The sequence below is a fragment of the Alligator mississippiensis genome, chromosome 1, assembly GCF_030867095.1.
Source record: "Alligator mississippiensis isolate rAllMis1 chromosome 1, rAllMis1, whole genome shotgun sequence".
Lineage (NCBI taxonomy): Eukaryota > Metazoa > Chordata > Crocodylia > Alligatoridae > Alligator > Alligator mississippiensis.
The window spans coordinates 190284029-190293630 of NC_081824.1; positions in this window are offsets into that span (position 1 = coordinate 190284029).

The following is a 9602-nucleotide window of genomic DNA, read 5'->3' on the forward strand; positions in this document are numbered from 1 at the left end:
AGCCTGCTACACCCTTTATAGCCAAGATGCATCTGGTGAAAATTATGAATTAATACTATAGTCAAAACAATGTATTTAAATAAGGAAAGGATATTATTAAAGGGACTCATTTTCTAATATACTGCTACAGACCTCTAGCCTCAGATTTTTTTATATGCAGCTATTTAGTTAGATGATAATTTATGTAAACATGAACTACATGAAAAAGATCTCAGCTCTGGAGCCAAGTCCTCCTTTATTGAAAAACCTGAATTATATATTTTATGATAATTTACAGCTGTAAGTAAAAATGCTCTTTCCACACGTTTGCCTTTTAGAGCTTTAGACAAGTCTTAATCCACCAATAGGCTTATGTGGATGTGTAATATTAAGCATGAGTATTTCCACTGAGGACAATAGACAAATATTTTAAAAGCTACATAGATGCTTGTGTAGTTTACTGCATGAGGACCTAAAAATGAAAAAGCGGAGAGTCTACATCATAAGTACTTGTTTTTTTTGGTGGCGGTAGAAAGACTTAAATGGGCATAATCTGATAGTATGTTGTAATTACTTTTGTAGGTATATTTGTTGTATTGTATACTTGCTAATGCAGATTCACAACAGCTGTAAGACAGGTACTCATTCAGCATAATATCTGACAGTCTCACTGTGGAGTGCCCCATGAGTAAATGATAGATTAAATGCTATTTGAACCAGACTGACCAAACTGTCAAGTGGTGAGGCTTCAACAGAACAATGCTTTTTATTGATCTCTGATCTATCATGTTAGCTCTATGGGTCACTGGCACTTAAAATAGCATAAAATATAACAGTGGTGATGTTATAGAACAATTCTGCTTTCTGCAATTTTTTTTTGTTAAATCAACCCAGAAAATGCTGATAGATGTCACAGAGGGAAATTTTTTCAAAAAGTTAATATATGTATATATAGATATGCCCTGAATTAGTTCTTTATTTGTTTAATAGTTACCTATTTCTGACACCCTTGTTAATAGAGGCATTCAGCACACTAGTTTGGATTTAGAATTTTATTTTTAGGTCTCCTTTCTGAGAACAACTAAAGAAACATTAAAAAAACCAAACAAACCACTTGACCAACTCTTCTTCTATGAGCTGATTAAAGCTGATGATCCCTGAGGGACATATGCCAATATCTGCGCCTCATTTTGGGCAACACTATTTCTGGTATTTCTATATCATCTTTAATCAGCTACCTGCTGCACACATTCACAGTAAGAAGAGAAGATAAACTAAACACCAGAAAACATTTCAAGTAGAGATTATCCCAAACAAATATAGATTAGGACACTGAATAGCAAGAAATAGCACTAATTTAAGAGATGGAGTTCAGGCTAGCAAGTATCCACAATAAAGCTCCTTCTGTGGCCCCTGAATGTGATCCATGAAGGACATATGCCAATATCTGTGCTTCATTTTGGACAACACTGTCTTTCCAATGTTTCTTTATCATCTTTAATCAGCTCATAGAAGAGAGTAGCTCAAGTGGTTTGAGAGTAGAGTATAATCAGGGTTCGAATTACACGTGGACTCCTGCGGGGGGAATCTGTGGTGGTGGCAGCCGGAAAGCAGAAGGAGTTGCTGCCTCCACCACCTGAGTTGCTTAAAAAGGTCTGGGGGGGCTCTCGTCTTTTATGGGGTTTTTTTTTTATGCAGCTCTTATGGAGGGGGGGGTTCAGCCACCCTGAGGCCCCCCATATTTCAAAACCTCAGCATAATCCCAAACTCTCTCCCTGTTAGGCCCAGGTGTCCCTGTATCACACATTTTGAAATACCTATTCACAGTCGGGGAGGAGTTGAATCTACTTGGTCCTTGTAGATGAACATTAGATCTTTTTAGTTCAGGCTACTGCTTTGTAGATTAATAGATTAAGATTTGTCTTGGAAAAGAAGGAAGAAGGGATGATTGTTTTAATAGAAATCAGATAAAAATATTTAACAATTGCTTGTGTGAAAGATAGGAACTCTTAAAACTTTTCTTTTAACAACATCAATGTTTCCATTTAAAAATATATGGCTGTATACTGGGCTTCTTGCAGGGCCCAAAGTGCTTAACAGAATCAGGCTTTGATCCTGTGAAAAGTCCTGCATGTGAAAAGTCCTGTTGTGGTCAAGTGGACTAGTCACATATGTAAAGTAAAGCAAGTGCATAAATGCTTGCAGGATTGAGCCTGTTAAAAACCACATCTGGTTGGTGATATGCCTGATCCCTTAGTTTCAAATGCTGAAATCTACCCTGCAATCAGCTATTATCTTCAAGAGTGTATTCATGAAAGAGTTTTTAAGGCTAACAGGTTATGCTACTAGCCATAAATGAGTATTATTGAGGTTGGATTAGTATTGTGCTAAATCCATCCTAATGGTGGTGGATGGTTCCTTCTCGGCCTGGAGGGAGGTGGGCAGTGGGGTCCTGCAGGGTTCAGTCCTCGGACCGATATTATTTAATATCTTCATCAGCCGTTTGGACGAGGGCATGGAGAGCACCCTTTCCAAGTTCGCTGATGATACCAAGTTATGGGGCAAAGTTAGTACACCGGAGGGCAGGGAGCAGATTCAGGCTGACCTGGACAGGTTGGATCAATGGGCAGAGAGAAATAGGATGCAATTTAATAAAGATAAATGTAAGGTACTCCACCTGGGAAGGAGGAACCCCCAGCACACCTATAGGTTGGGGAGTGTCCTTCTCAGCAGCTCGGAGGCAGAGAGGGATCTTGGAGTCATAATTGACTGCAAGATGAACATGAGCCAGCAGTATAACGAGGCCATCAACAAGGCCAATCACGCCTTGTCGTGCATTAGCAGGTGCATGACTAATAGATCAAAGGAGGTGATGCTCCCCCTCTATGTGGCACTGGTCAGGCCGCAGATGGAGTACTGTGTCCAGTTTTGGGTGCTGCACTTCAAGAGGGACGCGGGGAATCTTGAGAGGGTCCAGAGGAGGGCCACTCGCATAATTAGTGGCTGTCGTGATAGACCCTGCAGGGGAGGTTGAGAGAGCTGAATCTCTTCAGTCTTCACAAGAGACGGCTGAGGGGAGATCTTGTGGCCACCTATAAATTTATTAGGGGAGGTCAACGGGGAATAGGGGAAGCGCTGTTTACTAAGGTGCCCCAGGGAGTGACTAGGAATAACGGGTGTAAACTAGTTGAGAGTGGATTTAGGTTAGACATTAGGAAGAAATTTTTCACAGTAAGGGTGGCCAGGATCTGGAATGGGCTTCCAAGACAGGTGGTGCTATCACCTAGCTTGGAGGTCTTCAAGAGGAGGCTAGATAGTCACCTGGCTGGGGTCATCTGACCTCGGTCCTCTTTCCTGCCAGGGGGCAGGGGGTTGGACATGATGATCCATTTGTGGTCCCTTCCGACGCTACAATCTATGAATCTATAAATCTATCATTTTGAGTCCTTGTACTTAGAATGGAACACCTAAAACTATGGGCTAAGTACAAATAGTAGGAAATGACTAAATCTTTGAAGTAGGAAATATTCCCAGAAGTAAATGTCATAAATAAAATGTACTAAAGTACTTCTTACTGGGTGTGTCTACAGGAGATGTTTTACTTAAGATTTGAGCTAATTACTGTGCAGTAAGCATCACTGTCTACACATGCAGACACTTACTGCACAGTAATTTGCTCTAATTATAAATGTGCTAGCTGCAAATTCAAGTATCAGATTTACTCTCGATTACTTACTATTCAGTAGCACATGTGTAGATGCCTGACCAGGAGCAAATGTGCTCCCCATCAGTTGGGCAGCAGGAGGTGGAAGATTGTTCTCTGCCCCTGGGAGCTGCCTGCTGCTGGGGCAGGCTCCACCACCAGAGCCTGGACAGGGACTATGTCCCCCTGCCCGGCAGCAGGGAGCACCCAGCCCGTGCTTCATGATCAGAGAACAGGCGTTGGGACATCCTTATCTCCCAACCCGAGCCCTGTGGTTGTGGGGCCTGGGGTGGGAGATTCTTCAATGTTGAGTAGTAGTAGCATAACCTGGAGCCAGGGGGAATGGAGCACCAGCCCCCTGGCACAGATTCAGAGTGGCAGCCCCAAGGGAGGCCCTGTTGTTGCCACAGGAGCAGCCTGTATTTGGGGAGCTTGTGCTAGGGTAGCAGCAGGCTACACCACTGCCCCTACATGAAGAGGTAAGTGTTCACTCTCCATGCTTCCCAGGGCACCAAAATTCCAAGTTATACCTTGGAAGCTGCAATAGTTAGGTACCTATTGCCATGGGAGATTTTCAGCCACAAACCCTCTTCATGAGTTAGATGTAAGGTTTATTTGGGTAAGGAAGGGAATGTGCTAAGGGATGAGATTACAAAAGAAACTCTCACGAGAGCTTTTGATGGGTCTGAATGAATTCAAGTCAGCAGGTCTGATGAAGTTCATCCCAGGGTACTGAAGGAACTGGCAGAGGCAATCTCAGAGCCCTTGGCTATAATATTTTTTAAGCCATAGGAGATGGGTGAGATACCAGAGGACTGGAAAAGGGCCAACACAGTGCTCCTCTTTAAAAAGGCAAAAAGGAGGACCTACAGAACTACAAACAGGTAACTTCACCTCAATACCTGGGAAGTTACTGGAGCAGAGGGAAGGCAAATCACAGGCAGCCTGCATGGATTTACTAAGAACATGACTTTCTAGTAAACAAAGTGGAGAAATGTGGGCTAGGCAAAATCACTTTAAGGTAGACAGACACTGGCAAGCAAAGGGTAATTGTAAAAGGCAGGAGTCCCATGGGTCTGTCCTGGGCCCAGTGCTGTTCGCTGCATTTATTAACAACCTGGATGCTGGAATGGAGAGCTTCCTGAGCAAGTTTGCAGATGTCACAAAACTGGGAAGGACTGGGAACACATTGAAGGATGCAAGTGCAATTCAGAAGGATCCTGATGGATTGGAAAACTGGGCTGGAGTTAGGGTGGACATCATAGAAGATATTCCAGTTTTCTGCTACTATGTCATCTGTCCTCTATTGATACAAAACCTGATGCCTTTATGTCCTCTATTTTTCTCTTGAAGAAAAACTTTCTCTTCAAGAAAAAAATAGAGGACATAAAGGCACCAGGCTTCGTATCAATAGAGGATAGAGGACAACCGGACTGTCCCCTATGATGGCCACCCTAGCTAGAGTTAACAGGATGAAGTTCAATGCTGACAAATGCAAGTTGCTACACCTTGGAAACAATAATCATAAATATAAAATAGGTGACACCTGGCCGGATGGCAGCACTATGGAGAAGGATCCGGGAGTCTTGGTAGATCACAGACTCAATATGAATCTGCAGTGTGATGCAGCTGCAAAAAAAGGAAATATGATTTTGGAATGCATCAATAGACACATCAGGTACAAGACATGAGGTGAAAGTCCTTTTTTACTTGGCACAGGATAGGCCGCATCTAGAGTATTGGGTGCAGTTTTGAGCTCCACCTTTTAAAAAGGACATGGAAAAGTTTAAGAGTGTCTAGATGTGGGTAACAAAAATGATAAGGGGCTTGGATAGCAAGTCATATGAGGAGAGACTGAAGGAAATAAGTATGTTCAGTTTGTGGAGAAGGCACTTAAGAGGGAACATGAAGGCAGTCTGCTAAAGGGCTGCTATAAAGAAGAAGAAAAATACCTCTTTTGCTGCAGAGTAGAACGCAGACCATGGTTTGAAACTGCAGCACAATAAGTTTAGATTAGATATCAGGAAAAACTTTTACTGTTAGAGCAGTGAGGCAGTGGAATAGACTGCCTAAGGAAGCTGTGGAATCTCCATTACTGGAGGTGTTAAAAAAGAGGTTGGATAAACATTGATCAGGGATGATCTCTAAGTACCTGTGCCTATATTCTACTGTAGGTATTTCCCATTCTTCTGGTTTCCACACCTCCAGTTGCTACACAGATCAGGGCTTTTCTTTTCATAGATCCATAGATGTTAGGGGCTAGAAAGCACCTCATGAGATCATCAGGTCCAGCCCCTCTGTGCTTGGGCAGGAAAGACTGCTGGGGTATTTTTTGCTTTCCTTAGAAGCATTGGGTGTTGGCTGCAGCCAAAGCTTTGGATTTTGACTGACGTGTGCCAGTGCTCCTGCTGGGACTGAAACCTGGAGATTCCTGGCTAGAGGGCCTTGCCTTCCAACTCAGGGTCAAACCAGTCACCATATTTGGGGTCAGTAAGGAATCTCACCCCATGGTCAGATTGATATGGACTGTGGATGTTTTTGCCTTTCTCTATTGGTGGGGTAGGGGGTGGGGGTCATGGCCCTCTTCTTCGGATCTCTTGAGTATATTTTTACAACATTTGAGCGCCCGGATGTTGGCCACCATGCTCCCTCTTCTTTACTTGTAACAAGTTAGGGTGTTATGTCGTTTGTGTGTTAGGGTGAATTGTGTAGTTTTGCTAATAGGTTAAGCAATTAATTTGTATTGGATTGTTTGGATAGGGATGATCCTGCCTCAGGCAGGGGATTGGACTAGTTCAGGGGTGGGAAAAATATGGCCCGTGGTCTGGATCCGGCCTGCCAGGCACTTTCATCTGGCCTGCTCACCCACTAACAAATTGTGCCCTGCCCAGCCCCCCCCTGCCCCCCCGTGAAATTGTGCCCTGCCCAGCACCTCCACCCGCCCCCACAAGGCCGAGAGAAGGGTGCCCACATGTACACCCCACCAACATACCCTATTGCGCATTATTCCCATCCTCTTGAGCAGAAGGGCCCTGCCCAGCCAGCAGAAGCTTCCCAGTGGGGCTCCTGCTGCAGCCATCCCATGGGAACCTGCTTGACTTCCTGGAAGTCCAATTCGCTTGGGGTCGCAGGTAGGGAAGTGGCAGGGCTGGGAGGGGGTGGAGTTGCAGCTGGGTGGAAGCATGGAGCCTGTGCCCAGGGGAGTGGTGGGAGCATGGAGCTCACCTGGGCAGGGTCCAGATGTGAGGGTGGGGGGGTGTAGGAACCCCCCTCACACTCCCCCATGGCAGGCAGCTTCCACTGCTGGCAGCAGCAGCAGGTGGGGAGGTCAGGGCGCTCGTGCATGGTGCAGGCACCAGGTGGGGTGTGGCTCCGGCCAGTGCTGTGTGCGGGGGGAGCACTGCCTGCCCAGCTGCCTCTATTTCTGGGGCTCCACACTGTGCACCTGCAGCTCCTGCACTCACAGTGGGGGAAGCCCTGAGCTGTAGCCTGCTGCTTTCCCTGCCAGCTGCTGCATAGGTCTCTGCACTCCACTGGAAGTGGAGGGAGCCCCACCCCCTGCTTCCCCTGGAGTCCAACACGGGGCTTCCCTGCTGTGAGTGCCAGAGCTACAGGCATGTGTTGCTGCTGCCGGCAGCAGGGGCTGCACGCCATGGAGGGAATGTGTGTGGGGTCCGTACACCACCCACCTTCCTTGCACCCCTCACACCCATGCCCTGCCCCCACAACCCCCTCCAACACATACATATACCCCAACATACCCTATGCCCCCTTACATAGCCACACCTTCTCACACACCCCCACCATACACCCCCCACTGTACATCCCCCCAGCCACACCCCACCATACACACACAATATAAAAAAGTGAGGCTTTATTTTTGAGTTATTATGCAATCCCTTCCATATACAGTACAGAAACACAAGTCATGACAAATATTTTTTGTAATAAAATTAAAATATGTTATAGTAAGTGTTTCACTTCTAGTGTATGATTTGGGTTCTTTTTGGTTCTAAGATGGCAACCCCCCCCTCCCAAAAGGAGTATGTGTTGGGGGGAGGGGAAGCAAGGAGAAGGACTTCCGGTGGCAAAGGTCAGGGGTTAGGGGCAGGACTTCTGGTCCCAATGTGGTGACCAGGGGGCAGGGCAACTGTCAAGGGGCGGGGATACCTATGCAGCCCCTGACAGATTGCTAAAACTTGTTAAATGGCCCTCCAGTCAAAATAATTGCCCACCTCTGGACTAAATGAAATCTGGAGGTCCCTCCCAGCCCTACTTTTCTATGATTTCTATGTCTAAGCCAGATGAACTCTTTCCTATAACATAATATGCATGGACTCTTTCCTATAATAATAGAGAGGGAGAGTGAATGATAGATTACCTTCTTCCCACCATTTACCTTCTCTATCCAACAGTCCTGTGATGACTTATTATTCACCTGTGATAGAGGGGAGGTGATGCATCCCTGCTCTAATGCATATTTGTTTCTGTAGAATGGAACAGAATTGACAGGAGCATGAACAGCGTGTGCCCACAGTGGCTGGGGGGCCACGGCTGTGCTAGTGGTGGCAGAAGCATGGCGGTGGCAGCGAGAGCCTGGCGGCAGTGAGCAGGGTGCTCCCACTGATGCTGCCAGCACTGTTGGTGGTGGGGAGTGGGGTGACGAGCACTGACCATGGGTCGGCTACCACCTGCAGGCACCGCCAGCAGCGGTGGCCAGGAGTGATCATGGCACCTACCTATATTTTGAGGGTGGCGCTTAGACTCCATTCTTCTTTTTGACATTTCCTATGGGGGGGAGGCTTCTCACTCAGGTTGCTGGCTTCTGTGGATCCCATTCTTAGTCAGGTGTGAAAGATGCATTCTTAGGTGTCTAAACTTTTCCCATGTATTGTCTGTGGGCCCTGGGCACCTGTCAGGGGATACTGAATTCCACTGTGTGGCAAGTCACTTGAGAATAAGCTGTTGTAATGTGCAAGGGTCATATCCACAGAAAGATTTAGGTGTCCAGGTACCGCATGACTACTCCACATTTTACATCATCCGAATCCTTGCTCAACTGCTGCTTAACCTCAAACATACCTAAAGTCATAAGTGAAATCCTCAGGCTCCTGTATATATCTGTATAAAGGCCATATATGTGTCTAAGGTTTCCTGAGTAAAATTTCCCAGGAGCTTGCAGTGTTACTTCTGAGTATGCCCAAAGCCATCAAGTTTTGACTGTACTGAATGGTGGGTGCCAAGCTCACGCTTAAACCCCTAGATATTTTTCTTTCTGCTTCACCTACTGAGCTGATGGGCACGTTCAGGTCATGCCAAACCTATCAATTTGGCCCCTGTACAAAATGGGGCTGCTTCTCCCTTCTTTCTGGTGATCTGATGACTTGAACATTCACCTAGGATGTGAAACTTGGGTTCAATTCCTGCCTATGTCAGGGAGAAGAGAAGATTGGGCAGTGCACCTCCCACCTCCCAGGTGAATACTCTAGCCACTAGGCTCTAGTGTATTCTAAAGGTAAGCTTGCCAACCCTCCTGTTGAAGCTGTTCCACTTTGCATGGAATAATTCAATGTCTATTGGGCCAGAGCAAATATGACAGTGAGCATATGGTTAAGGCACTTGGGTGGTTGTGGGGGAACTCATTTACTAACACAGGAACTAGAACCCACATCACCGCTTTCTGCTGGTGAGGGCCCCAACCAGTAGGCAATGGATTGCTACTCTCTCTCTGACCCAGTTCATATTTCAGTGGGATTATGAGACTATCCTGTAGGTTGAAGGTTAGGCCACTCATCTGGGAAGTGGGAAGAGCAGGTCCAAATGCTCTCAGGTACAGAAGCAAACTGAACCCAGGTCTCCCAGTCAACATGTGCATGTGCCAGCTACTGGAGAAGAGTGGGCGCATGAGTATCACTCCCTT